The sequence below is a fragment of the Carlito syrichta genome, unplaced genomic scaffold (genome assembly GCF_000164805.1).
Source record: "Carlito syrichta isolate Samal-C Ts95f unplaced genomic scaffold, Tarsius_syrichta-2.0.1 Scaffold314100, whole genome shotgun sequence".
Taxonomy (NCBI): Eukaryota; Metazoa; Chordata; class Mammalia; order Primates; family Tarsiidae; genus Carlito; species Carlito syrichta.
The window spans coordinates 433,030-448,278 of record NW_007258196.1 but is presented as its reverse complement, the minus strand read 5'-3'; the positions used below and the strand labels follow the sequence as shown (position 1 = coordinate 448,278).

Below are 15,249 nucleotides of genomic sequence, written 5' to 3'. Positions count from 1 at the left end.
AATGGCAATTAAATTTCATTATGAGTTTGAAAGGAGTCAAACATTCATACCATAGCAGTTTTAAATATTTAACTAATTTTTATAATTTAAAACTATTGAAAAAGGCTTATTTCCTAAAATACAAAGAAAATACAAAGGAAATGTAGTAAAGTTTTGATAAATAGTTATTGAATTCTAAGTACTCTCCTAAACTTATTCATATATTATACATAATTTAATTGAATGCTCATGATGATCTTAAATATAAGTAAGTGCGCATATAAGCCTAAAAGTTAAATGTCTTATTTCTGTTTTCTAAGTCAATTTTATTTGTAGTTATTTTAGTAGTTTTGGTTTAGCATTTCCAGTAAAGAAAAATCTACTATTACCACGTTTAACTTTTACTATTAAAGCTTATCAAAGTATCATAAAAGGCAGGAAAGTTTTAATAGGGTTTTTGAATAGAAAAGTATCTACATGCAGGATAAATGTGTAGAATCTTAAGTTCGGTACAAATAAGTAGACTACAGTTGAGGAGAAAGGTGATGCAATAAAAAGCTAACTTTCTCTAATTGAAGATTCTACACCCATCATTCTTGATTCTATTGAGAAAAGTAGCCTCAGAAAATAGAAAAGAAGTAATGCTTCCTCTCCTTAGCATCACTTCCTCTGACTAGTGTCATAGGTATACATTTCTTAACATATACTGTGAGGTACATGAATTATAAGAAAAAAATTGGTCATAGGATCAAAAACCCTTTAGAAAACATTGACTATTATACTTATTTCCTAGAGATTCTCAGTGAATATCACCAACTTAAAAGCCTTGAAAACTTCTGAAGTTAACAACCCCTCAAAAAAAGTTTCCCAGTTGTTCCAAATGAGTTTGACCATGACCTCTTTATCATCTAACATTTGTTTTCCTAAGGAACTTATGCTGGAAAAATTGACAGCTCAGTCATTTCTCACAAGAAATAACAATGATTCTGAGGACAGTCTTAGCTCAAATTTGCAAAATCCTAAGATTAAAAACGATATCATTAGATCTCTGCTAATTAGATTACCTTTTTAAATAACTGTTAGGTCATAGCAAATTTACAGTACAATGATTTTAAGACTTTCTGTACTTGTAACCAGCCTAAAGTACAAAAACTGAGAATGAGGTAATTATTTTATGAGGCTAAAGGAAGTGGATTTAATATAAAAATATCCAAGACCTACCTGTATTCTGCCCTCTTGAAGCAGCACGAATGCTGTTATGTAGAATAACAGAAAAAGACATTCAACCACTGAAATATTATAACGTACACCCTACTTTTTTCTTTTTCATTTGACTTCAATTAAACACACCATACACTTAAAATCTGAAAAAACTAGATAGTGGCTTTTATTTTTCTAACAAAAGAGAAAGACTGTCAAAATACATTTCCTCAAATTATCTCAGTTGCATTTACTAAAAGTAAAGTGTTTTTCCCCCCAGTGGTTTTATCTGTCCTGCCAGTAACAATTTTCTTCTTTTATTAAAACAGTGGACTTCACAGAGAGCAACCTCATTAACTGCCCTTTGTCCCTTTCTGTCCCAAACAGCCATTACCATTTGCATTTTCTGCAAGCTTATAGTATAGTACATGAAAAACAGTATACTGAGTAGGGGGGGAAATAAAAACAAAACAAAACCTAAAAAGAAAACTAAAAGACAATTTCGCGCAGCTGTTCCTGCGGGTGTTCTTTCATTCTTTCTCATTTATAATTAATGAAAAATAATGGTGCTGACACAAGTTAATTACTATGAAAAATTACAGTTTATGCTATTCATTATAATAATGGCAAATTACTTGAGATTTTCAAACACTGTTCCTAAGCAATTAGAAGTGTTCATAAGGAGTTCACCTGTGAAATTTTTTCATCTGCGTTTGCATTCTGTGAAGTGAAAGAACACCCAATGTTTTTCATTAGCAGCAGAGATAACACAGCAAGAGATATTAATCATAGAGTCTTGTATCTGGGAAAACATTGAAAACAAATTGGGATTGTGTAGTTGAAGTGGAGGTCAAAACAATACACAAAGATATTCATTACAACCAAACTTTTCTTAACAGGTTCAAAGGGACTATTAAATCTGTTTCACTTAGTAATAATTTGGTATAACTAATTAGAATTACTATCTTGTCCTAGTTTACCAAAAAATATTAAATTACTGATTTTAAAATTAGGATTAATACCTTTCTAATTAGCATAGGCAAATTAGGGAATTGTTTCCTCTCAAATTTGCTTTTCTTATGAGCCTATATATTATAAAACTAATGCAACAGTCCCCAGGTTATTAAGAATAACTTATGACTAAAAAATACTAATTAGGCCTAATGTGCCTGTGTAAATGAACTATGTGAAAAACATCTCTGTGAAATCTTTGGCCTGCTATAGATTCAATAGTAACCTAAACAAGGAGAAGCCCATTTTGTCTTATTTAGCGCAAAGGGAAAGTTGATATACGTATATATTTTTATTTCATTTTTTTATTTATTCAAGAAAATATGAAAAAATAAAAATGTCAAGACAGTGAAAAATGCTTCATATTATTTATAATATTTTCAATTAAGCATCCTTTCAGGAATACATTGGTTTAAGCATAAACCAGTTGCTAAGGATGAAAGCAAATAAATAGCAAGATTTTGAAGGCAAAAAAAAAACAACACATAAATGCTTGTATTTTATTTAATTTGTAGTCAGTTATTACTGTTAAAAATTAATTTTGATAAGATTGATCAAAAATATTCAACATCAGCTGGACTCGGTGGCTCAGCCTGTAATCCCGCGCTTTGGGAGGCCGAGGTGAGTGAATTGACTGAGCCCATGAGTTCGAGACCCGCCTGGGCAACTTGGAGGGCCCTCATCTCTACAATAAAGTAAAGAAAAAAAAATTAGCAGGGCGTGGTAGCACGCGCCTGTAGTTCCAGCTACTTGGAAGGCTGGGGTGGAAGGATCGCCGGAGCCCAGCAGGTCAAGGCTGCGGTGACTGGGAGCGGCCACTGCATTGCAGTCTGGGCGACAGAGTGAGACTCCAACTCAAAAAAAAAAAAAAAAATTCAACATTCTTCATAAGTATTCTCCTATTTCTCTTCGCTTAAAATAAAAAAAGGATAAATATATTACTATGTTGTAGATCTTGAGTGGATATCATACAACAGCTCTCTTATAAAATATTAACTACTCTACTTTAGATGTCATTGTCCTCTTTTGTAAACACATGTAAAATAAATCAAACCAATAAATACAGCAAAACCTTTTTAAAGAAATAAGTGTACAAGAAATTAAAAATCATTATTTATTTACATAATAATTTACAATTTTAGACCAAATGGTTAGATTATAAGAATTCAAATTTTTTGAAGCAGAAGGAAAATTGATTGACTCATATTGTATTGGCTCTATTATTTTTTTTCCTGCTTTCAGACATTGCAGGTGGTGAAGTTAAAGCACCAACATTATCTCTTCCTCTGCTTCATTTAACTGCTTGTCTTTGTGTTGGTCGCATTCTCATCAATGATCTCTTTATGTGGTTGTAAAATGAATACTAATTATTTAAAGTCTTAAGCCTCTGAGATTTTGCATCGTGGTGGGTTCATGGGTGTCAGAGTAAAACAGAATAAACCATTACTTGAAAAGGCAATAGTAACTTGAAATAGACTTAAAAATTGTGTTTGACATTTAATTTTATGAATACATTAGTCCTCGCTTATCCAGGTTTCTGCTTTCCATGGTTTCAGTTACCTGAAGTCAACAATGGCACAAAATTATCGAATGGAAACTTTCAGAAATAAACAACTCATATGTTTAAAACTACACACCATTTTGAGTAGTGTGATAAAACATTGTACTATCTTGCTGCATCTTGCTGGTGATGCCAATCATTCCTTTGTCCAGTATATTCAAGCAATATCTGCTTCCTGTTTATTAGTCACTCATTAGCCTTCTGTATTATATGATTGATTGTCATGGTATCTCAGTGCTTGTATTCAAGTAACCCTTATTTTACTTAATAATTGCCCCAAATCTCAAGAGTAGTAATGTTGGAATATTGTTATAATTATTTTATGTTATTATTAGTCATTGTTGCTAATCTCTTACTGTACCTATTTTATAAATTAAGCTTTATTATGCATATTTATGTTTCTGTGTAGGAAAAACATAATATATATAAATTATTATATATATATATCTTGAAGCAAGCAATTAACCCTGGAATAAAACCCAATTTATCTTAATACAAAATTATTTTGTCATATTTTTTATAATTACTATTTTGAACAAACTATACTTAAACATAATTTTCAGCAAATTATTTTACTAAGGAAGATAGTTACAATCTCTTTATTAAAAGACATTCTAAATTTCCTTGGTAAAAATTATTATATGCATATCTCTGATAATTATTTTTGCCTTATATTGCAAGATGCTGTTTACATTTTGAAAAGTAATTGAGGAAATCTGGTGATATTTAAAAAAAAATAAAAGGCAGGGAACCAAATAGTGTTTACATTACATAGTTCAGAGATTGAAGTTTAATACAAACTTTGCTGTATATGGCTAGTTTTCTTCTTAAGTAATTCAGATTAAATATTTTAATTTTAGTGAAAGCATCATGAAATTTTAAACTAGAAATGACATTTAACCAAGGATAATTTTTAATTCATCTGCATATAGTATACAATTTTGTGTTATAAACTTATTTATTTTTCTGTGTTATGTTCTCCTTCACTAAATGACTTTCCCTTATGTGTTTCGGAATTCATGAGTACAATAATCTGAAAAGTAATTTTTTAATATGAACTTATGTTTTGTCAGAACTTTTTCAATATATATGTGATAGAATGCAAACAAGAAGGCAACTTAATTATTCAAAAAGTTAAAATCTATCTAGAAACTTTACAAATCACAATTTGTACAAATGTGCAAAAAATTGCAAAATATTATTATTATTAATTTTTTTTTCAAAGGCATTCAGACTTTTTAATGTTGGAGAGTGTGGGAAAAGTAAATGGCCAGGCTTCTCTGGGTAATTCTGCAGGCCTCGGAGTTCTCTAAGTCCCTCTAGCAACATGTGGATATGGGCTTTGATATTCATGGAGTCCTTAGTGAGGCTGTTGCTGAGCTGTGAGGAGAGAGCTCTTAGGATCAATGAACTTGAGGGCTTCTGCTAATGTCAACTCCAGGAAAAAAACGCTATCCCAGGGCCACGTAGCTGCATGAAGGATCTGGGACCACTGTGTCAACGAAGTGACAGCCCAAATCTTCCTGCATATATAACTCCGAGTGCTTAGCTTCCTGGAGTCGCTCAACGACATTTTTCAGTTGAAGGTATTTGGCCAGCTGCTCATATACCTGGTCCAGCACCTTTCGCCAGTCCGGCTGCAGCACATCACTGATGAAGGCCTCGTAGCGCTGAACTTTCTCCCCGATGGCCTCCACTGCACACTGCTTAGGGGTGTCGCCATGATGGACTCCTCTGGGCTGCCGACAATAAGGATTTGTGTGAACCTCGGCTTCCAGGTGGCGCAGGTGAATGATTTAAATGGCAAGTGCGCTGGCCAAATAGTCAGCAAAAATATTATTTTTTTATGTAATTAAATATTTCTAGCAATTATACCATTGAGTTCATACAACATTTTATTACAGTCATTTGGGAAGTTGTTCAAGGATCTAAAGTAGGGGAATTTATATAATTATCCGGAATTAGAAGAAGAGCTTCAAGTCTCCATAATGGTCATGCTGACATAATTATTGTTGAAGTTCACACGACATCTGAAAGTGGCACTACTAATTCCCTGAAAGATGTGTGCCTGGGTAGTTTGGAGGAGGCTCCCTGAAGACCTGGGTAACTCTACAGTTAGTGACAGGATTTGGTTTTGGAAAAGCCAAGGAATTCTTTCACTCACCCGACCATAGTTCTTGGATTTGGTTTCAGCTTGGAGGGAAGATACATTCCCTCCAATACAATTGAAGACGCTATGAGTTGTGGGCACAGTCCTGGCACACTCTCCCTGAGTGTACCTCACAGATGATTTCCTCAGAGACCTGCCTCTGTCCAAATTGCCACAGTAGATCATAGTGCAGAGTTCAGCTCCCTGAAGGGCCTGAAGATGTTTGTTTTTATCCCAGTTTTATAGAACCATCAATTATCTTTCATCTAGAAGTTTCCATAATGCTCTTCTCTCACAGTCTCATGTGCACAGAAGAGATTTGTTTTTTATAAATAAAACCAGAAAAAAATTTGCTTTTAAGTCAAACCAGAACCAACGTAAGATAAGAGAAAAAAAATTCAAGTCCTCCCTTCTATAGGTTCTTTGGTTTATTTATTATTCTCCAGAGAGATGCACCTTGTACCACATTCTATTTGGAAAGTTATGTTTCATTTGCTTTAGAAATTATGAATACAGGTAGTAAGGTGTAGAAACTCTGGAAAAATATTTTCCTCAACTAACATATGAACAAAAGAAGAAGAGGAATCTAGTCAGTGGTGAAAAACAGTGCAGTGAGATTTGAAAGAATGAGAATGAAAACAACAGACTTGCAGACTGGGGCCAGAGACCTAAGGCAGTCACATATTTTTAGGGTGGCACTAAGGTTGGCATGAAGAATTAGGATCCAGAGCATGAAAAGAACAATGTAGGCCTAGCAGATAGGGTTGGATGCCTTATGGGATGGGAGTGTGGGTTTTTATGGGATTATCTGCTGAAAGGAAGATTAGGCTGTGACAGAGTGAAAAACCTGAAAAGAGGGACAAATTGCATCTGAGAAAAAGGGGTGGAATGGGAGGATGGAGGAAACTCTAAGAAGCTACAGAATGGGAAATAAGCCTCAAAAAATAAGGGAATGCTGAGGGAAACAATGCAGAGAACTGAGAGGCAAGAAGTAGCTAGAGGTTATAATGGTGGGAGCAGAGCAAAACAAATATTTTCTTACAGAGAAGAAATCAAAACTAAGCCACATTTCAGAAAACAATGCAATACATCATGTCGAAGCCTACAGAGGTAATGGCAAATAGTAATCAAATATAGGTTTAAATTCCAGTATTTTTATTTGCCATATGACTTTGTACAAATCTCTTGTCTTACCATTCTTTATTCTTTAATAAAAACAGCAGCATCTGATGATTTACTCATATCAGAGTTAAAAATATTTAAAACATTAAAGTGAAAGTCTATTTACAAAATAAAATCAACCTAAAGTTTTCATAGATAAATAAAAATGTTAGCCATGCCAAACTAATTATATATTTGTTACATATTATATTACTGTTACCTATATGCCTATTTTATTTTGTACTTTTAAATTTAAATATAAAATTGCAATTATAGAGAAATGTCTGACATATGTGAGAATGTAGTTTAGCATAATCCAATTCAATATGCGAAAGTGAATTTTTTACAATATAAAAAAGAAAAAGAAGGGAGAGAAGAAAGAGAAAAAGATAAGAAGAGAGGACGGGAGAAAGAAAAAAATGATAAGAAAAAATAGTAAATTTGCATACAGAATGTAACTACCAGGATGTGCTGCTTTAACTGTTTGCAAAGATTAAAAAAAAAAATCTGACTCAGTTAACTAAATTATTAATTTTAAAGAATCGAGTATTCTTTTTTTACCTGTTGAAGTAAAATACATTGTTGAAGTAAAATACATTGAAGAAAAATACATTGTTTTTCTGTTAACCTCAATGTCAGCTTTTACAAATATACCATTCATTTTGGCTAAAGAAAATGAATGCTTAGGCAAACACATCAAGCTATAATTGAAGTCTGTTTTCTGTTCTATACAAAGACATCTTGTTTAAAACAACTTAACTCATGCACAAGATCTAACACATTTACTTACCTGCAATGGTTTTCTTGCAGTATCCAAGTCGACAAACATGTAGGTAAAGAAGAATGAAAAACAACTAAGAGATTCTAAGTTATGTCATATAATTAACTCGCAATTTCACATTCACTTCAGAAATATTGACATGTAGCATATTTCTCATTCATAAAGGGAAAATACTAAAGGCTAAAAATATACTCTTAGAAATGGAAGATGACTATGCAAACCATTCTTCTAAATTTTTTCTCTAACTAAACATATACTATTTAGGAAAACGTCCATTCTAATTTTTTTTTTTTTTTTTTTTTTGAGTTGGAGTCTCACTCTGTCGCCCAGACTAGAGTGCAGTGGCCGCTCCCGGCCACCGCAGCCTCGACCTGCTGGGCTCCGGCGATCCTTCCGCCTCAACCTTCCGAGTAGCCGGAATTACAGGCATGCGCTACCACGCCCGGCTGATTTTTTGATTTATTGTAGAGATGAGGTCTCGCTGCCCAGGCGGGTCTCGAACCCGCGGGCTAAGGCAATCCACTCACCTCAGCCTCCCAAAGGCGCGGGATTACAGGCTGAGCCACCGAGCCCAGCTTCATTCTAATATTTAATAGCTTTTCCATTAGACTAAACATCTTATTATCTATTAAAATGTCTTTCTGTAATAAGAGCTCATGTTATATTTATTTACTTTTTAATCTGCTATTCAAGAAACTATAGGATGGGAGAAACACAGATTGATGCAGTTATTTCTGTTTCTTAGGAAAGATTGACTTTGAAGAGTTTGTACATTTTTGCATTTAACCTGTCTCTTCCCTAAAGAATATCCAATAGGACAATCAGATGATATCATTGTCCTTGAATGTTTCTGGATATCATTCCAAAATCAATGTTTTAAAATATGACAGTAAAATAAAGTTTAAGTCAGAATAAAAAAAGAGACCCAAGAGTTTACCACTACCTGCATCAAAAAATTTAGAACACAGTCATAATTAAACTCCAAAACTGCCTTTTTGACTGCTCTATCATTGAACTTTCTTCTGTCTTGAGAGTCCCAAATACATGAGCTCAGTCCTCTGGAGTTTATAATCAATCGTGACTACAAAATACATGGTTTAATATTCTTTTGAATTTTAATGTTTTCCTCGGGCCTCCTCTTCATGCCTTCTCAAATGATTTTATCACTGTAATAAAAACAGTGGAATTAAATATGTAAATTCTGGTAGCTTACAAGTTTTTTTCTAAGCCAAATGAAAATAGCATTGCGTTTAAACTTGCAAAAACCACTTGATTTAGTCCAAATCTCTAATAAATGAATTTTTATGCTGTATATTTTATTTAAAAATTGTAGGCCATAATATATTTCTAATACTTACATTAGTGGAGAAAATATAAATTTCATAGAACTAGTTCAGAAATCTAGTAGAACATAGGTAACTATTTACCAAAAAAAAAAGAAAGAGAGAAAGAAAGAAAGAAAGAAAGAAAGAAAAATTGTGGGATTTATGTGGAGTGGTTAATATTTATATATTTTGAAGGAGTTGTTAATGTAATTGTAAAATCTCAGAATTTTGAAAAATGCCTATGAGTATAGCATATCTGATAAATATTTTAATCTTCTTCCATATTTCTAAAAGCGATAGATATTAAAGACATTTATTTTAATGGTATAGTCAAGACCTGATAAGATTACTTTTAAATTATTGAAAACCAGGAGACAGGAAATGATTTGTTTAAATTAAAACTCAAATGTTTCCACAGCTCACTTTATACTCAACAGAAAACAACTGAAAGCTTTTCCTCAAAAGATTAGGAGCAAGACAAAGATCCCTGTTTTTGTCACTTATATTTAACATAGTACTGCAAGTACAAATCACAGCAAATAGGCAAAGCAAATAAATAAGAATTAAATTATCTTTGTTCAAAGACAACACAATCTAACATGTAAAAAGTTTCCACATAAACAACATTTAGAACTTATAAACAAATTCAACAAAGTTGCAGGATACAAAAACAACACAAAAAAATCAGTTGTATTTCTCTATATTAACATTGAATAACCTAAAAAGGAATTACACAATATTTCTATTTAGAATAGCATCAAAAATAATAAAATACTGAGAAATAACCTCCAAACAAAAACATTTATACTGAAAACTATACATTTTTATTAAAAAATAAGAAGACACCAATAAATGAACAAATATTCCATGCTCATAGACAGGAAGACATACTGCTAAAATGTAAATAGTATGCAAAGCAATCTACAGATACAATGCAAAATCTGTCAAAGTTTTAAGGAGGTACGATGTAGGAATAGAAAAATCGAACCTAAAAATTTTATGGAAATGCAAGGAACCCCAAGTAGCCAAAGAAATCTAGTAAAAGAACAAAGTTGAAAGTCTAACACTTCCTGATTTCGGAATTTACCTCAAAGCCACAGTAATCATAACAGTGTGATTCTTACATAAAAACAGACAGATCAATCAAATAAAATAGAAAGTCCAGAAATAAACCCATGTATATATGTTTACATATAAATATATACACAATTTTCTTTTTTTAACAAGAGTATCAGTACCATTCAACTGAGGAAGGGCAGCTTTTTCACCAAATAGTGTTGGGGAAATTGAATATCCACATGTAAAAGAATGAATTGGAACTTTATACTATATACAAAAGTTGGCTCTAACTGGATTAAAAACCTAAATGTTAACAGGTAAAGTTATAACAATTTTTATAAGAAAACATAAGAAAACCTTCGTGACATTGAATTTAGCATTGATTTTTGGGACATGATACCAAAATCACAGACAACAAAGAAAAAATAGACACATTGTATCACATCAAAATGAAAAAGTTCTATGCATCCAAAGGACACAATCAATTCAGTGAAAAAGAAACCTATGAAATAACAAAAAAATTTAGCAAATCATATATTTGATACATATATAAATTATACAGAATTTGACAATTAAGTCAACAAACTCATCCTAAAAAAAATTGCTACTTCCTTAATTGCCAAATATCTCTATGGCCACCTTCAAAGTTTCCTTTGGGAAGCTGCACACCAACGCTGGTCACAAGACTACTCGTCAAAGCAATGTGGAACGCTTTTTCTGGAATGGCCATCAGAGCTATTGTTGTATTACCCTTGCTGTCATGAATGTTATAAAAATGGCTTCCTTTCAATATTTCCTTTATCTTTGGGTAAAGAAAAAATTCTTCCTACTCACCAAATCAGGTGAGTAGGAAGAATGTTCCAATACAGTTATTTGTTTACTGGCTAAAAACTCCCTCACAGATAAAGTTGTGTGAATTGTTGTATTGTTGTGATACAAGAGCTCCTTCAGGATAATGGACATACCTTTTGCACACACCTTTTTCATGCAAAGATTTTCAGTTAAGAATTTTCTATCTATTTCTCTATTACTGTTTTTTTGGTCTGCTATGCTTCTCAGTCAGCCAATGATTTTGATGCACAATTTGATGAATTTTTGCAATATTTTCATCAGTTCTGCTTGTTATTGGCTGCCCTGACAGCTCTTCATCAGTGACTCTGTTCCCTCAGAAACACGTTTAATCTATTTGTACACTGCCATTTTTCTCATGGCATCATCCCCCATAAACTTGGACTAAAATGTCCCTGATTTCACTTCCACACTTGCCAAATTTAACAAGAAATTTAATGTTTGTTCGTGCTATAATTCAAGCTCCAAAATTCTCGCAGGGGCACACAAAAACACTCGATAACAGTAATGAATGTCACTCAGCAAGACACTGCCACAACTCAACACAAACACAGCTGTGAGACATTGATGTACAAGGTTATGAAGCCTTATTGAGTTTTTTGTACAGTGCTGTCAATGTAAGTGCATGGTGGCAAGTTCATGAACCTAAATGTCATACCTCATATAAGTAATTACTACCATTTTGAAAACCTATTAAAAATGTATGCAATTTTTGAATAAACATTTCTTCAAAGAAAATATTCAAATAGCCAATAATTATGTGAGAATAGTCTCAACATCTCTAATCATTCATAAAATGCAAATCAAAATCACAATGAGAAATCACCTCATACCCATTAGAATGGAAAGCAAAATAAACAAACCAAAACAAACAATAAAATATAATAGTAAGTGGTGGTAAGAATGTTAGAATATTGGAACCCTTATGCTTTGTTTGATGGGAATGTAAAATAATGCAGGAATCATACATACTGTTTGATGGCTCCTTAAAATATTAATAAGATAACACATGATCTGGCAACCCAATTTGGGGGCATATATGCAAAATAATTAAAAGCAGGAACTCTCAGATATTTGTACACTCGTGTTCATAGCAGCATTAGCACAGATAGTCATGGATGAGGCAAAGTATTAATTTTAAGAGTTGTTTTAAAACTATTGTAATAGAAAGCACACTATTGTAATAAGAATAGACAAAGATTATTAGAAGATATTTGACAGTCCAAAAATAAATTTAAAAAAAAAAAATATACACACACACACACACACAATTTATTTTTTAAAAGGATGCCAACAGAAACAATTCACTTTGGAAAAGATGACATTTTCAATAAGTGATGCTGGAACAATTGGATATCCAAATGTTTTATATATATATATATATATATATATATATATATATCTCCAGCAATCCTAATATTTTTGTTTACCAAAGAGAAATGGAAATATTTGTCAATAAAAATGCTTTTACTGAGACTTTCATAGCAACTCTATTCATAAGGTCCCTGAAACAGAAACCATTCAAATGTCCATGAAAGTAGAATTTGTTGAAAATCTAGGCTATCCTTAACAGGAAATATCCCTTTTATAATAAAATAGGACAACACTACGGATACATACAATCATTTGAGTGTATCTTGAAATTTTTACGCTTATTGAAAGAAATAACTACAAATAGTACATACTTTTAAAATTTTATTTCTAAGAAATTCTAGATAAGGCAAAATTAAGGAGCATAAGAGTGTTTTCCAGATGCTAATAGTAGGAGGGGAGAATTGACTGAAAGGAGCACAAAATAACTTTCTGGCATGGTGAAAATGTTCTATATTATGATTATGGTGGCTGGTATATTACTTTCTACATTTGTCAAAGCTTATTTAATTGGTAAATCTTATTGCAAGTAAATTTTAAATCAGAAAACCTGGCTAAAGTAAATATCTTTAAAAAGGTGAAGTGATTGGAAATCAAAGTAGGACATAGACAACAAAAGTGGCCTGGGATTTACTGTTTTTCTGTGACATTGTTTTGAAGCGTAGACATCCTATTACGTTATTATAGTTTTAATTACCTTTATACTTTTTATACTTAAAAAATATTTTTCCAGAAAATTGCACTGATGGCATAAACCCTATTTTATATTGTAAAAATGTGAAAAAGTACTGATAAATTAAATGGTTTTTAAAAAAACACAGCATTCACTAGAAGCTACAATAAAAATAATTTGGGAAAATAGGTTGTTATTTAAGAAAGAGAAAGAAAAATTAGTCTAAACATTTTAACTTTAGTTTATGCAAATTTTAACAGGAAATAAGATACAAAGTGACAAAATAAAAATAATAAAACATGCGTTTAAGAAATACTGCCGGTATTATGAAGTTTAAAGGACCAGAGTTAAAGCATTGATTTTAATACTGTATATGGCTCCCAAACACTAAAGTATTCCAATCTGGTTATTTAAAAAAATCCAATACAAAGTTAAGAAATAATGATTTTTCTATGACCTACTGCAGTTTTTTCAATGCTCTCAGAACTACATAGTTGTAAAATACGGTATTACATATGCATTTGAATATCTGGGATGCATTTGGGTAAGTAGCATTTAATTGCGGTGCTACAGTTTCTAAAAAAGTTGTAAACGTTTTTGAAAATGCTGTCTTTTCTGACTAAGATTTAATGTGTTGTTCGATGCTGTCATAAGCATCTTAATATTCCCTGCAGTAGATGTCTCATCATTGATCTAAGTCTTAGAAATGGTAATAAGATCTCCTTATTTTCATACCTTGAATAAACCCAGAGTCACCAAACAGTAAAGTCCCCCTTGTATTGCCAAACATTTTCATTCATTCCTAATATTTATTCGTACTACCTTCTTAGAGAAGGCTTCATTAGCATTTATTTTGCCGTGATTTTTATCAACATTTAAGATGGCTATCTAGGGCTTTTAGTAAGAGAACTATACAAGACAAGCATGTTGGTTAACACGCATGCCATTAAAGAAAAAAAAATACTAATATAATAAAAGAAGACTGGGAAAAGTGTTAGAATTTCAAGGCTTGACTTCACCACTTATAAAAAGAGTAGAATTTAGTTAGAAAATATAAATTTTCAGTTTTTCTGACTTTTTTATTCCCTTTCCTTAACATTGTGAGAGGAGAAGGTGAAGCCTATGTAAAGTGAGATTTCTCATCAATGTGGTGAGAAACAAATGAATATTAAATAAACTGGAGCTATGAAGAAATAAATATGATTCAGTCAATAACTGGAAGGAGTTTTCAATCTTTTGAAGTAATGAAATAAGCAAAGAAAAATATTCTACATGGCAATAGACTGTTCTACTAAACATAAGAAAAAATTAAAAGAGTGCTGTAGGAACACTGAGAAGCAGGATAATGCCTCTGAAATAGAGTTATGAGCAGAACTTTTTAGAGAACGCTTAATATATATAATCCATTTGAACCTGGTTTTAAAGAGAGTGCCACGTAAATGGAGTGATGAAGAACACTACCTAGAATTCACTTTATGCTAGAGAGGATGCTTGTGGCATGAACTGAAGGAACCCAGAAACTCATGCTACAGACTTTCCCCTTGTTCATTTTTTTCTTTCTTTTAGAAGCCTTCAGATACTTTAATAAGGTTCACTGAAATGTATTTATTGATATATTATTTATAATTCACTTTAATTATTTGCAGTTGTTGAAAAAAATATTAAAAATATTAGTTAAGGCAAATTCGAAATCTACTGAAAAGATAAAAGAAAAAAACAAATCTCTCTTATTAATTCCACTGACAGCTACTGTTACATTTGATCTGTTTTTTTATGACTTTTTTCCACACATTTGTTTATACAGGTGTAAATTTTATACTTTACTTTTTCTTTGATAACATATCATATGTATTTTCCCATGAAGAACTCTAAATAACAGGAAATATTTGATCAAAATGAAATGACAATCCTTTTCACTTCCTTTTTCCTTCAGAATTCAAGAACAAAAGCTCATTTTCCATGAATAGAAAGGAAGAAACAAAGGTCTTTGAGACTTGAATTTATCAGTTAATGCACAGATATATATTTTGCCTGTGTGTGGACAGAACTACTATGACATATATTTCAAAAAAATTATTATAATACTTTATTTTTAAAAAAGCATAATTTCATCCACTGGCATAGTTTTGT

At 31.9% G+C, this 15,249-nt stretch overlaps 1 pseudogene; it reads right to left on the bottom strand.

Annotated features, from left to right (window-relative positions):
* Nucleotides 1-4,912: 4,912 nt before the first annotated feature.
* Nucleotides 4,913-7,890, bottom strand: LOC103273598 (annotated as a pseudogene).
* Nucleotides 7,891-15,249: the final 7,359 nt, after the last annotated feature.